At 39.3% G+C, this 15,753-nt stretch overlaps 1 long non-coding RNA gene across 1 annotated transcript; it reads left to right on the plus strand.

Annotated features, from left to right (window-relative positions):
- Window positions 1–8,261: 8,261 nt before the first annotated feature.
- Window positions 8,262–9,481, plus strand: LOC133141816 (uncharacterized). The gene is made up of 3 exons (XR_009710129.1): window positions 8,262–8,382; window positions 8,630–8,722; window positions 9,418–9,481. It is a non-coding gene; the product is annotated as an uncharacterized LOC133141816 (long non-coding RNA).
- Window positions 9,482–15,753: the final 6,272 nt, after the last annotated feature.

The raw sequence follows: 15,753 nt of genomic DNA on the forward strand, positions 1-15,753 counted from the left end.
CTTAGGAATGTAACCACTGAAGACAGAGGGATGTACAAGTGTGTAGTTCACACTGAACAAGAGTCTAGTGAAGCAAATGTGACAATAGATACTGGTAAGTAGCCCCACCACCTTTTATACATGCTGTCTAACATTTACATGCGGTCTAAGTATAATAATAATTTGTTATTTAGCTGACATTTTTATCCAAAGCAACTTAGTTGACTAAGCAGAGGACAATGCCCCCTGTAGCAATGCGGGGTTAGGGCCTTGCTCAAGTGCCCAACAGCTGCGTGGATCTTATTGTGGCTACACCGGGACTTGAACCACCAACCTTCCAGCGCCCAGTCACGTACCTTAGGCATTAGGCTACAGGCTACTTATTTCAGTGGTGCATTCAATTTATTGGATTGAATTTGCCATTTTGCTGAAAATAAAATGAACAGGAAGTATTATTTTACATGCATAATGGAGCATGAAGGTGTTTTTCAGAACGGCTGGTGGTGACTGGTGCAGACGTGCCTGTATTTGCATATGCTGGTGAAGATGTGATTCTGAACTGCTCAGTGGACACCCATGTTCCTCTTGGAGAGTTAGAAGTAGAGTGGATGAAGACAAATGAAGAAATCCAGGTGCTGCTGTTTATGGAGGGGCGGTACAGACCGGAGTCACAGCCTGAGAGATTCAGAGGGCGTGCTGAGTTCTTCAGTGAGGAGATTCCCAAAGGCAACTTCTCAATGAAACTGAGGGATGTAAAAACTGAAGACAGAGGGGAATTCATGTGCACAGTCCACACAGACAGAGAATCGGTCAATGCAACGGCATACGTACAAGAACTCGGTAAGGAATGTGATCACATACTAATTAATTCCAAATATTACATTTACCAGAAAAGGGGAAAGAACATAGTGTAATGTTTTAATTGTGAAATAAGCATATTTCTCATCCAGTATGTTTTGTCATTACTGTCTAACATTCAAATTCTAATCCTTAAAACATTTCAGTCAAGCAAAAGATTTATGTAAATAATGTCAGCCATTCATAAACCATACAACAATATTGCAGTGTACTGAGCAGGAAAGATATGAGGCAATGTTTTGGTGATGCATGCAGATCTTCAAGTTATAAAACTATAGGCCTATACTTCAGTCTGAAATTTGTTCAAAGATCATTGTTGTGTTTTTTTTGTTTGTTCAGGACACTTCACCATGGGTTGGTAGGGGAGACTTACGATTTTTTAAAATAATCAGTAGAGTTCTAGAACATGTCTGTCAACCAGTACAGTCCAGTACAACCAAAGGTTGCGGCCATGAAATGTTACACATTGCCCGATAAACTGTACAAAATCTGCGATGATGCCCCTTAACTAGTAAAGTAAAAATGCCCTGCCCTCATATCTGCCAATAATTAAAGCCTTGGTGTTCATATCCATCCTTCACTCCAGTTCAATGCCCTAAACAACAAATAGAGGCTGATCTCCAGAAATGGTTCCATCTTTCCTCTACCCCATAAGATAAATATTGGACCACCCCCCCCCCCCCCCCCCCCCTAGAGATACTTTGATGTACTTTGATCCCAAAATTAAACTAGAAACCAAAAAACACAAAACATTACCTGGAGGGCTGTCTCTACCGCTCAATTACAACTTGTATAGATCCCAATCCAAGGTCTGCCGACATATCGAAGAAAGGCTGGTATATCAGACTTCAGGATGTTATTCACTCGACTATTCCTCTGTGACAAGCTCTTCTAAGCTCTTCTGCGTTTTGAGCCCACAACCTCATATCTTCTCACATCTTTTCGGGGAAAAAGTCAAGAAACATACAAATGCAATCTGCAAATAGTAATTTAGCCACTCCCATTTTTCATAACTATACACTGTTAACAGACTCCTCTCTTGACATTATAACCACTGGATTCAGAACATCAGCATATTTATTCTTCAAGGGTTCCGATTATATCTTTTCTACACAAGGACTCAGAACTGTACTGTCCTCTCAGGTCCTCTTCGCACTTGTACTTGTGTTTGATTTGCACTTCGTTGTACATCGCTCTGGATAAGAGCGTCTGCTCAATGCTATGTAATGTAATGTAATATTTTACTCAGTCCTCACTGTGCTGACAGAATGCTACATTGCCGGTTTGGCAGTAAAAAGTTGTTGAAAAACACATTTTCCTTACAGAGGAAGAAGAAATAGGACAAAATCATGCCTTTTCCAACAATGCCACCTGACGTTCTTCTGTTCAGCCTTTGATTCATTGAACTCTTTGTCACAGGTTTTTCCAATTGGCATATAAGCACCCTGGTTTTATCTATGGCTGCTGCAGTTTTTGCAGTTTTTATCGGCATTCCTGTTCTTCGATGTATACAAAATGAAGGTAGGTGTGAACTCACTTCATATAATTTGCCACTGAATGTATGATAAAATACAGCTCTTGCTGTATTTTGCAGTATTTTTCATGAAATATATACATATATACAGTATATTTAAATGTGCACAAATGGACTGGGAATTGATGGAAGAATACTCTGCACCTGGTCAAATCCACATATTGTTATTTACCATTATTGTGGTAGTAGTCTTATCAAATAGCTTGTTTCATTTTTATGAATTTACACTCAGTGAGCACTTTAATAAGTAGACTTATTATTTTTTTTCTACTGCTGTAGCCTATCCACATAGAGTAATGATGCGTTGTGTGCTCAGTGCTGCATTTCTGCATACCACTGTTGTAATGTGTGGTTATTTGCATTACTGTCACCTTGCTGGCAGCTTTGACCAGTCTGGCCATTCTCCTCTGACATCACTCATTAACAAGGCATTTCTGTCAGTGGATTTTTTTGTTTTGTTTTTTGCACCATTCTTTGCAAACCTGTGAATTCACATTCTGTGAAAATCCCAGGCGATCAACAGTTTCTGCGATACTGAAACCACCATGTCTGCCACCAACAATCATTCCACGGTCAAAGTACATTTTTTTCCTCATTCTCATGGTTGATTTGAACATTAACTGAAGCTCCTGACCTGTATCAACATGATTGCACTGCTGCCACACAATTGGCTGATTAGATAATCACCACTGAATAAGTAGGTGTAATAAAGTTCCTAATAAAGTGCTAAGTGAGTGTATAGTGCCTGCAATGAATTACGGGAGCTTGAGGCAAGGGAACTGTGAGTGCACTTATTTGTGATGATATTTAAAAGATATGAATGGTTCATTGACACAAACAAGCAATTTTTCTGAATCTTAAGAGCACAATTTTGTGAAATAGGGAATTTGACTTGCGCACACTGTTTCTACTGCCTTCAGACCGTAAAATCCATTTGAATTTTTTTGCATTTGTGCCAATTAGCTCTAATTTTAATCAAACCAACCTTGTCAGTTCTTGAGTACAAAGAGAAGGTAAGCCAGCCTCTGAGAATATAAACAACCGGGCATATTGGTTATAAAATACATTTTAAGCCGCGGTGGCGCAACAGGCTAAGATGCAGCGAACCTTGCTGTTGCGGTTCAGTTCATTGCAGTTGCACACCGCACGGCCAAAAGGATGAGTTTGGCCGGGTCACGGGGAGCGGCATAATTGGCTCGCCGCTCCGAGGGAGGGGGGAGGACTCAGCGGGGGGAGGCTCGCCGCATACAACAACAGCCCCGATCGCCTCGGAGTCACAGTCACATGGAGACGATGCGGCCTGGAGAAGAAGGCGTGTCGCTCTCGGGATCGTTAGATCTGTTCTTACTGCTGGGGGACGTGGTCTATGTGTGCGGTGTATCCTCGATAACATGCTTAATTAATATAGATAGGGTACAATTGCCAACAAAATTGGGAGAAAAGGGGAAAGATCTGAAATAAATTCATAAAAGAAAATACATTTTATATTTTAGGGAATTCCTCATATTCCCTAAATACTAATCTTAGCACTGTTATGACCCAGCACATGATTAATAAAAATATTGTTCCATAGCTCAAATAATGTGTGCAAGAACATGTGTGTTAATTCTGACTTTTTCTTACTTCTTAGATGAAAGCAACAGGGCTCTGTTGCTATATTACATCCACGTCTCAGTTCCATGCATCCTGATATTCATCGCATTCGCCTTATGGGGTACAATTGAAGGTAAGTCTGCCTGCTTTGCTTAGTGCAGCTATTTCTAACAGTGTTCATGTTGTGATCCTTGACTATGGAGAGTGTAGACATGCAATCCTCCCCAAAACACCCGCCTGATTATTTTAACACCACAGACTCCCCTGCATCAGCTGCAGAAATTGCAGCATCAGAGTGAATGCACAGATTAATAAGAAACCACTAATCACTTGACCGTTACCATACTTTCTGCAGGGTCCCGCGGAGTAGCCATTCCAAAATGTGGAGAAAATAAGTTAAAAGAATAAAACTGATAAATAAAAAATACAGAGCTGCAGTCTTGGCACTGCTTGTGTTCTGATGTCCATTTTATTTTGCAGGTTCCTTTCGAGAGGCTTATGTTTGCTCTGTTATAAATTTCATGAGGATCCTAAGGATATTTAAGATGTCTCCATATAAACCTCCTGGTATGTTTTTATTTCATAATGCAGTAGTTTATTATCATAATTACATAACTCTGCCTCCTACATCACAAGATTTTATGTCCATATCCAATATTTTTTTCTTAGCTTAAAAATGAAGGCTTATCAAGAGTCCTTCATAGTGAGGCATTCTGTTTAGTTAGCTCATTTTAAACCAGCATGAAGACCAGAGAGCTGTCTTTGGGATTAAAGCAAGCCATTTTGAAGCTACTGTGCCACAAGATGCAACGGAAGGCAAGATTACAATTTGGAAATAAGTACAGAGATGAACCATTCACCTAACCTTTTTTGGAGAAGTAAGCCTTGAAATTTATCGTCCTATTGTCAACCAGAATGTTCTCCTTGTAGTGTGTCACAAGGATAACCACTCTCCTTATCCCTCCCCTATAACTCCTGACCCACAGTTTGCACCGCTGGCCTCCAGGCAAGACAATGCACATATTTGACTAACGTTGGGTTCACTTAAATTAGAGTGCCTTTTAAGGACTCTAAGACTATTTCTGGTTATATTCATGTAGCATTATCTAGCTAGCTAGTTGTTTTCATAAGGACATTATAGTCATGCTTTTATCCTAACTTGGCTAGCTATCTAGCAAAAATGATCATTGGATAAGTCAGCGTTCTTACCTTAGCTATCAATACTTGGTCAATGGTTGGCATTCATGAAGTGAATGAAGCGCTGTACAATTGATGCTTCACATTCACCCATTCATACACCGACAGCGTTTGGCTGCCATGTAAGGCACCAACCAGCTCGTCAGGAGCATTTGGGGGTTACGTGTCTTGCTAAGGGACACTTCGACACAGCCCGGGCGAGGGATCGAACCGGCAACCCTCCGACTGCCAGACGACTGCTCTTACTGCCTGAGCCATGTCGCATACTAATACTTGATATATGATGTTAGCTAGCTTGTGAAAATTCAGTCTCCCAAGATAAGCATGTATCATGGAAGTAGCTATGGTAACAAACAATAATGTGTGGAAAGTGGGAGCATGGTCTGTCAATCAGAGCTAATTGACCGTTCTTGTTACCACACCAAGACAGTTTGGGTAAACCTTTATTGTGGGAAATTTAGGCTTAGAAAATATGTTTTAAAATAAAAAAGTACGCATTGTATTTTGTTATTTTTGCCTAAAGACAACTGGCAAGTGTCACATTCAAACCACCATGTTACTCTTTTAAAATGAGTGGTTTCTTTTTACAGGTCCATGTCACATTAGACTCTCGAAATTGGCTGTGCCATTGGAGATGTTTGTCATTTTAGCAGGGTTCAATTCTGGTAAGTACATACTGCATACAATTATTTTAGTGCTTTTACAAAATGGGTTGCATTTTCTTTATTATATGACGTGGTTTAAAATGTAAACAAGTAGATTTTTAACATTTGAATAATTTATTATTCCTTCAGCTGTGTATGCTCTTCAGCCATCATTTACAGACATTTACATAGTAGAGCTTGGAGTATATTTTGGAGCGATGCTATTTTTTGGATTAATGGCACTGTGTGTTTCCGGTAAGAATATACATTTTTCATTTTACAATATTGTAAAATATGTTTCACATTCATGTGCTTACTATCAGTGATTGTATGCAAATGTCCAGTGGGATATATTGCATACCTTGCCTGAAATAAGTATGTTTATTATATACAATTGACTTGCTATGTATTATGAATAGGCAAGATTTCCGCACGTGGGATCCCTCATCTGTGCACGAGGATTTTGTTTTGCGTGGTTTCTTTTTTTCAATCATGATTAATTTCTTGCCTTAGCCCTTTTGTACCTTAGCCCTTTGATTACTTGGATTTTGACCCTTTGCTTGTGTTCCCGACTATTCTTTTGCTTGCTGTTTTGGTGTTGTCTTGGCTTGGACTCGGAATAAGCACTACGTTTTGGGATTATCCCGTGTTCTGCATCTGGGTCCTCAGTGCTGTGCGTAACAGGCCCTTGCAGGAATAGGAGGGCGTCTTCCAACAGAGGTGAGTGACCTGTGTAAATGGTGGATGTGTCCTGTGCCCTTTTGGTTTTCTGTGTTTTCGTTAGGCCCACAGCACATGCCTTAGGTTAGGAATCTCTCTGCAATGAAATCTAATTAGGAGCATTACGGTTTGACCAGCACCTGATAGGCTTAATTTGATCTATACGTTTCCCAGCAGATGGAGGGATTCCTAACATATGGCATGGGTAAATAGGATAGGTAAGGTGAAGGTTTATAGTGTAGGCATGGTAAGTGAAGCATGACTAGTGTAGGCATGGTATGGCAATTGAACGGTTATGCAAATGATGCATTATTTGAAATGTGTTAGTATAGTCCCTTTAAATTGGAAAAACGTCAGAATCACATTCAGTTTTTACGTTATCAATGCAGTCCTGTAGCACAGTGCTTAATGTTTTGCATCATCTATTTTTTCAGTTTGTCGGGTGATTAAATTGAGAAATTGATTGGCAAAGATCTGGTTGTCTTGGTGGATTGTTTGAGTGGAATCCTGTGTTTCTCATTAATATCCATCTGTTTCTCATGTTTATGCTTCTGCACATAACTGTTCCACCTGTCCCTATACAGCATGACCAAATGCACATCTGACCTAGTGACGTTAATTTGTGCAGCAGAAGGGCAAGACTGAGATGTGTGTCCACATGCTTTTGTAACCAGAAGTGTCAAACACCGTTCTTTTCTGTGCTTCCAGTGTGGAAACCTTTAACTGTGATTCTATTGCTACAACTCAGCATCAATTTCCAAATAGGGTGCTTTGTGATGTTCATGCGTCGTTATTTTTTTGTCGCAGCGGGTAAGTTTCCCTTTTATAAAATAATTCATAACAAAAAATATCTACTACTTACAGGGCTAACAGACACAGCAAAGGAAAGCCAAAGCGTAGTCACGGTCACAGGCAAAAGTTTGATAACAAGTAGATAGTCCAAACAGGCAGATAAACAAAAACAAAACCCAGTCACAAACTGGGAATCCAAACACAGCGGGTCAAACACGAACAGAAGGAGAATCCAAAAGGCGGTGGTAGAGGTACACAAAACGGGTTGACGCACAGGCAGATCAGACAGAGAATCAGCTGGAGAGAATGGCACAAGCACATTAAGTACATATTTGTCCATATGTAACGGCCTTCTCGCTCTCCAGAGCTTTTCTGGCATATTCTCGAACAATACCAAAACTCTGTATATTTCTCTCTCAGTAATAGAGGTGTTTTTCTATATTTGACATGTAAAAGATATGTATACTCACCAAGCACTTTATTAGGAACATTTTTACTTTATTACACCTACTTATTTATGCGATTATCTAATGAGCCATTTGTGTGGCAGCAGTGCAATCATGTAGATACAGTTAATGTTCACATCAACCATCAGAATGGGGAAATCTAAGTTTTGATCTAAGTGATTTCGCCCATGGAATGATTGTTTGTGGCAGACAGGGTGGTTTGACTATCTCAGAAACTGCTGATCTCCTCTGATTTTCACAGACACTGGTCTCTAGAGTTTGCAAAGAATGGTGCAAAAAACTTTTAAAAATCCAGTGAGCAGCAGTTCTGCAGACAGAAACATCTTGTTAATGAGAGATGGCCAGACTGGTCAAAGCTGACAGGAAGGTGACAGTAACACAAATATCCACACATTACAACAGTGGTAGAAGAGCATCTCTGAACACACAACGCATCATAACATTAAATGGATAGTCTACAGCAGTAGAAGTCGATCAGTTAATCACAACAATCTTTTTTGTGTTCCTTTCTGTTTTTCAGTGTTGTTTCTCGTGAAAGGTGCACTGCTTCTTGCCTTTGGATTAATTTCATTCATATATTGTCTGGTCAAATGTAGATGTAAGTATAACTTGCTACATTGTACTGATGAAGGGCTTTTTTATTTGTAATGAGGACGTTGAATCCATACAATTTGCAGTGCCTTTTGTGTATGCTGGTTTATGATATTCCCACCCCTGCACTATGGAGGCTGCTGGTGATGTCACTGACTGCTGTTTTAGGGTTTTTCTTCACAGCTCTTAGGATTCATCTTGTCATGAATTGCTGATTTCATTCTGATTGCAGGATTTCTTTGGCTTTCTTTCAGGTGTGTGTCAGAAAGTCTTCCTTCTGCTTTGGTCCATTCTTGATATTACATTGAGCTTTGTAATTCTGGACATCATTTTGGAAGACGATAAAGGTATGGAATTTAGTTTGTGTTGATATATTTAAAATGTTTTGCTCCTGTTGATTAAGCTTAGTCTGCGCTGATGTATTTCACGTTTTCATAAAGAGACTTCTCACCCCCATTATTACATTATTATTCAACATAAGCAGACTGTAGGCCTGGTCTTCAAACCCCCATGCCCCAGTGCAGTGACGAGGACACTGTGCTGTTGGAGACGTCGTCTTTCAGATAAGACTTTAAACCGAGGTCCTGACTCACTGGGGTCATTAGAGATCCCATGACACACTTTGCAAAGAGTAGGCGGTTCCCCTTTGTCCCGGTTAAATTCCAAACCCTGGTTTTTATTCAACCTGCCACCTAATCACCCCTGATTTAATTGGCCAAAAATGTGCCCTCTCCCTCTCCACCTCAGCTGTTATGTGGTGAGCATTCTGGCACAAAATGGCTGCCATTGCATCACCCCGGTGGAGCTGCACACTGTTGGGGGTTGAGACCAGTTCCCCTTTATCACTGTAAAGTGCTATATAAATATACCTACCAGCCTACCTAGCTACCTACCCAACCACCTACCTACCTATCTACCTTCCTTCCTGATAAATCCTCTGCTTTCTCCTTGTCTAAATCATGAAAAATAGGGCAGAAAAAGTGTAAAAATGTAAAAATGCTTTGTTCACAACTTTAATGAGCTGATATGTGTGTTACTGCAGAACTCCCTGCATGGATGTGTTTCAATGTATTCCTCTACGTCATGACTGCCACAGTGGTCTTTCAGCACAACACTGAGCTACCTGGTACAGTATCATTTGTTAAATGCCTTTTTATCATTGATTGTGGAGCTTGATAGACTTTGGACTGGTTTTGATTCCTATTTTATCCACATAAACAACAACAATGATTTGTCATTCCCTTTGTTTTAAATTATTTTTCTGTATCAGGAGTAACTGCATGACTAGTAAAAACCAGGATAGAGTGACATAATGACCACTACATTTAACACATCAGTCTATGTAATTAATCATTTTTGCATACTCAAACTGCCCTCCTTGCTTTTCAGATGTAGCTCATATCCTAGTGTACGGGTTTGGTTCTACCTTAAGTGTCATTAATTCAGTTGCTCTAGCAACAGAAGTGTTTCTGAAAGCAGGTGAGTACAGTAAAAACATTTTGTATCTCAATGAAAACATCTGTGGTGATTTTCCCCTTATGTGTGAGAAGTGTGTGGATACAGTGGCTTCAGAAAGTATTCAAAGTATGCATTCCCTTTTTGCACACTTTATTGTGTTGTAGATATAGTTTTAAATGGATAAAAAAAAAATGTTTTAACAAAGCTACAAAGAGAGTACACAAGGACTAATCAAATCAAAGGACTAATCACACACTCACACACTCATCCACTCATCCCTACGGGCAATTTGAACTCTCCAATCAGCCTAACCTGCATGTCTTTGGACTGTGGGAGGAAACCGGAGTATCCGGAGGAAACCCACGCAGACACGGGGAGAACATGCAAACTCCGCACAGAGAGGCCCCGGCCGACGGGGATACGAACCCAGGACCTCCTTGCTGTGAGGCGGCAGTGCTACCCACTGCACCATCCGTGCTGCCCCTATAACACCCCTATAATATTAAATTAATATTAAGTACGTTTCTGGAGTCCAATTGGCCTATAAAATCAGCCACATGTTGAACAAGGTATGTGACTGGGACACGCAAATTTTGTGGTAGCCACAATAAGATCCGCACAGCTGTTGGGCCCTTGAGCAAGGCCCTTAACCGTGCCCTGCTCCAGGGGAGGATTGTCCCCTGCTGCTCCTGGTCTTATCATGTTATATGACGCAAATATTGGATATTTACGGGACCACGGAATTTTGATTGCACAACCCTGTCTGTAACAAAGTTCTCAACAGCAGTAGATTACACATTTCATGCCAGTCAAGTCAGTCAGACAGAAGCCATAGGGAAGCGGGATGAAAGTATGTAGAATTATAATTTTATGCTTTTAAAAAAAACTACGCACTATCGAACAGCATGCCTTTGGTTACATGGTTAACCGTTGACCGAATGGGATGGTAAACGTTTCACTGATTCTTTTTTTTTTACATCGCTAGTGCATACTGAAGCTCAGTAGAACCACCACAAAACAGGTGGCATAAGGTCCAATTCACATAAATGATCATTTGTATACAGCCATGAACATGGTAAATAGTACACATGGTAAATTGGCCAAGTCAGTATGTATGGCATATCAAACTATATACGTGTAAGGTAAACAACTACAACACAGTACAACTATCTTGGGATAAACAAGCTGTGGTTTTGTATTTTGACCATAAATTGTCTGTCTGTAACATTATGTTTTTTTAAGGCAGGTGGCCTTCATCTTTAGACTTAAGCCTGATTTATACTTCTGCGTCGAATCTACGCAGAGGCTACGGCACGTAGTTACATTTCTGGGGAGGTGCGCATCAGGCTACGCCGTGGGCTATGGTGTAGGGAACGTAGATACGTGTAGAAGTATGAATCAGGTTTTAGAATAATATAATTTTCTTCATTGTAAACTAGTTGTGAGTTGTGGCAACATGTTGCACTGCCAATCAACAAATTCAGCTAATCAATTGATAACTGATATCTTGGATAATAATGAACAAATGAAATAAAACGCATGCATTTTACATGTTGGATTTGTGAGGGGTTTTAACTGATGCACTCATTTTCGGTATTGAGAGTGGCGAATGTTAAATGAAGGTGTTAGCCGCTAAAACAGCTGGATTTGGAAAACTTATTTTATTTAAACTGACACGAAAGTGTTAAACACTAATTGTAAATGTGACCGTCTCTGAGAAATGTCTTGTACTTGTGCTGACTCTGGAAATCACAAGGCCTGTAAGGTTTTTATTATGTATGTCTTTACAGAGAAAGGGGAGCGAACTGTGGAAGATTTTTGGTTGATCGTCTTGCCTTTTGAATCTTTATTTTTGGCCTTTTGGGTTGGTTTACAGATGTATGCATACTGTAAGTATCCTTTGGAAATATTGCTAACATTTGGTACACTTCATATATGTCCGATATTTCTCAGATATTACTCAATATTATTAAAATTGCTTAAAATTGAAGAGAACATCTTGCATGTGTTAATGCAATATTGTCATTTTGTGCTATATGTTGACCATTTTCGTCACTTTGGACTGTAGATAAGCGGAAAAGAGAAAAGTAAGTACAAACTACTTGTAATAAATTCACTTGCCTCAATTGAGTGCATTAATTTGGTCTACATAATTTTGAGCATATTCTTTGATGTTGTTTTTGGTTATTACAATATTTCAGAATAGACCATGTGAAAAGCTTCATTTTTCAAATGTTTTAGTTGACTAAGTACATTCTTAGATGTTAAATATAAAATCAAGATATAGTGAAAACCCTTCTAAATTAGGGGAATTGTGTCTGAATCTTTAATTTGCTTTCACTGTTTGTTGCAATATTGTCATTTGATTTGTCCTTAGAATAAGACATGAATTAATGCTCATTACCCAGAGCTGCCGAAGACGAGTCCAATCTCCAGCGTCATCTCGGCATGATCAGGTGTCCGAGACCGAGCGGGATCTGGGGTGGGGGGGGGGGGGGGGGGGGACGTCTAGTGTCTAGAGCAGTGGTCTCCAACCCTGGTCCTGGAGAGCTACTGGGTCTGCTGCTTTTTGTTTTGACCTGAAATTCAGCTCTCTGTTGAGACCCAGGTAACCAGGTGAGGTGAGTTAACTGTGTAATCAACTGCTCTAATTGATTAATTAAGTCGGAGTAACAACAAAGACCAGCAGACCTAGTAGCCCTCCAGGACCAGGGTTGGAGACCACTGGTCTAGAGTTTGCAAAGAATGGTGCAAAAAAATCCAGTGAGCAGCAGTTCTGCAGACAGTAATGTCTTGTTGATGAGAGACGTCAGAGGAGAATGGCCAGACTGGTCAAAGCAGACAGTAGTAGAAGGTGACAGTAACGCACATAACCACACATTACGACAGTGGTGTGCAGAAGAGCATCTCTGAACACACAACGCATCATAATGCTAAGTGGATATGCTACAGCAGCAGAAGTCTAAAAAACAAATACCAAATACCTAATAAAGTGCTCACTGAGTGACATTTGATATAAACATTATAATTATCATTATAGTTCATTATGTTATTATACACACGGTAAAGTCATTCTTGGTTTCAAATGAAAAATAATAATCCTGCCACACTGACTCAAATTAAAATCCATGCGTCTGCAATTCTTCGAATATTCAGATGTTCCAACTCATCCTTTAAGTTCACATTTAGGTTTCAAACTTGTTCTTGTTCAGAAGTTTCATGTATAATTTCAATATCGTTTCTCTTTGTAGACACCAGAAGCAGAACCAGTAGAGATGGACCCTCTCTCTCCACCTGAGCAGAGTACAGCACAAAGGCAGGAGGTATTTATCTGTGAGCCAGTCTGTCCACCAGGGGGCCTTGCTGCAGTCCTGAAGATTCTAGTGTAGAAACACATCAAAGAAGTTACATTTGCGAATCATTCTTGGAAATATGTTACCCAGGCCAGTTGCTATGGTTCCATACAGCAGTGTAGGTAAGCTTCATTTTATCTCATCTAGTATTTTTGGAACGGAATGGAGTGTAGCTGGATCAAAGGTGAAAAAACAAGATCTACCATGACTGGTTCATTTAAGCAAGACAATGATCCAAAGAAAATTTCAAAATCAACCAAGAAATGGTCGACTGACTGAAAAATTTAGTTAACTCACCATGAAAATGCTCTAGACTTAAAACCAATTGACAGATTCTGTGGTCAAACATCCCCCAATAAACTCACCCATCTCATAACACACTTTAGAAGACTCAGTAGTATTATCCTTGGTAGCCATGGTGTATAAAATACCGAAAAGGTGTGAATATTTATAGCACCAGATGGAGTTACATGAGAGTACATTCAGTGCTCATGATATTTAATGTATAGGCTCGTTCATCTTCAAGGACAGGAATAATATTGTGGTGCACTGTATATTATACACGCAGCACGATTCCTGTGAAGGGGTGTTTCCTTTTAATTCCAAATTAAGTAATTTTTGAATATGTTATTATTATGTGTGCACAGAAACATTGAGTGTTAGAGGAACTCTGTTAGAGTTCATTAACACTGAATATGTAACTGTTCAGCGCACTGATCAGACTGAACTCCACGGCTGGGATGAGTTCACACCACGCTCATATACTGTCATCCTGCTTATCACATAACCTTGTCATCTGTGTTATTGTTTTAGAAATGTTTTTTTAATTTTATCTCTGTGGTTTTACAGGGAATATGAAGATGGTCTCAGTGACATGTAAAAGATCCTTTGTTGTCTGAGGACCCACAATGCACTTTGTAGTATTGTTCTTTGCTAATTGGTACACTGAATTATGACATCATTCATCTGTAAATATCAGTTCTCCCTTTGCTAATACTGCCCCATGCTCAAAACATGTTCCTGCTTTCTTTGAAATCAGGATGTTTATTTCTCAAGAACATTTCTCTCACATTCCGGTGAAAGCCTAGCTAGCGAACATAGCTTTAGTTAATGCTGTGAAAATGTTAAATTTTTGGCCATTTTTGTTGAATTCAATGACACTTTATTTTCTTTATTCTTTATTTAGGAGACGCAGTGCATTATGACACTGCGGGGTGAATGTTTGTTTTCATGAGTGTGGCAACTACAGCAGGGTGGCCTGTAGCGTAGTGAGTAAGGTAAATGACTGGGACATGCAAGGTCGGTGGTTCTAATCCCGGTGTAGCCACAATAAGATCTGCACAGCTGTTGGGCCCTTGAGCAAGGCCCTTAACCCTGCATTGCTCCAGGGGAGGATTGTCTCCTGCTTAGTCTAATCAACTGTACGTTGCTCTGAATAAGAGCGTCTGCCAAATGCCAATAATGTAATGTAATGTAAAAGCACTCCTATAGAATATTTTCCCTAGTTATTCTATGCTTACCTTATGAATCAGTATGATTATCTTATGTTATTCTGAATCAGTATGATATTCTATGTTTACCTTATGAATCAGTATGATTATCTTATGTTATTCTGAATCAGTATGATATTCTATGTTTACCTTATGAATCAGTTTGATTATCTTATGTTATTCTATGTATCAGTATCTGTACTAATTTGCACAAACACAACACTGAAGACGTACACTGAAGTATGATATTTGCACTGTATTGTATTATTTTTATCTAACCCAAGCATTGAAGTATACTGCACTGAATTGTATTATTCCTGTTTCTCCTTAAAACACTGGAAAGAATGTTTTCTTGAAGTAAAATGTTAAGGGGGGCTTGATTAAAAGTTTCTGAGATATGGAGGAGAAGGTGTAAGACAATCGCGCTGTGTGTAAAAGGGAAATTTTGTCCAGACTTTTGTCGACCTAGTGATGAATATCAAGATGAGAGTTTCCTATTGGTTTCTGTTGTGCTGCACTACCATCAGGACTGAAGGTAAATTGTCTTTTCTTAGTAGTACAGGGATAACTGGTGTTTTAACTGGGTTTTAAAAAAATATATATGTACAGTGAGCTCCATGTTGTTTAGGTCAAATTTTTAGGAATTTGGTGCTGGATTACACAATTTTAGATTAGGGATCAAATATTTCACGTGGTTAAAGTGAAGATTCACAGCTTTTATCTTTTAGATATTTTATTATTATTATTTTATTCAATTATTTTTATTGCTATATTACTTTTTAAACATTTTGGTTTCACCATGTAGAAATGGTGTAGCACTTTGTATTCATAGTTTCCCCAATTTCAGAGCACCATGATGTTTAAGATTCAGGTGCAGGGCAGAGTGGGGTAAGTTGTTAAATGGGTTGAACACTGTTCATTTCTCTAAAACAAGAGGCACTACCTCAAAAATGTAATAGCTATTTTGTGTGACTTTGACTTCTGAGGTAAACCTCCTGTTTATATGTTGTGAAAACCACCCTATTCTGACGTGAGGATAGACATTTCTTGTTGTTCACAAAAAAACAATTTTACATT

This window comes from Conger conger, chromosome 12 (assembly GCF_963514075.1).
Source record: "Conger conger chromosome 12, fConCon1.1, whole genome shotgun sequence".
Classification (NCBI taxonomy): domain Eukaryota; kingdom Metazoa; phylum Chordata; class Actinopteri; order Anguilliformes; family Congridae; genus Conger; species Conger conger.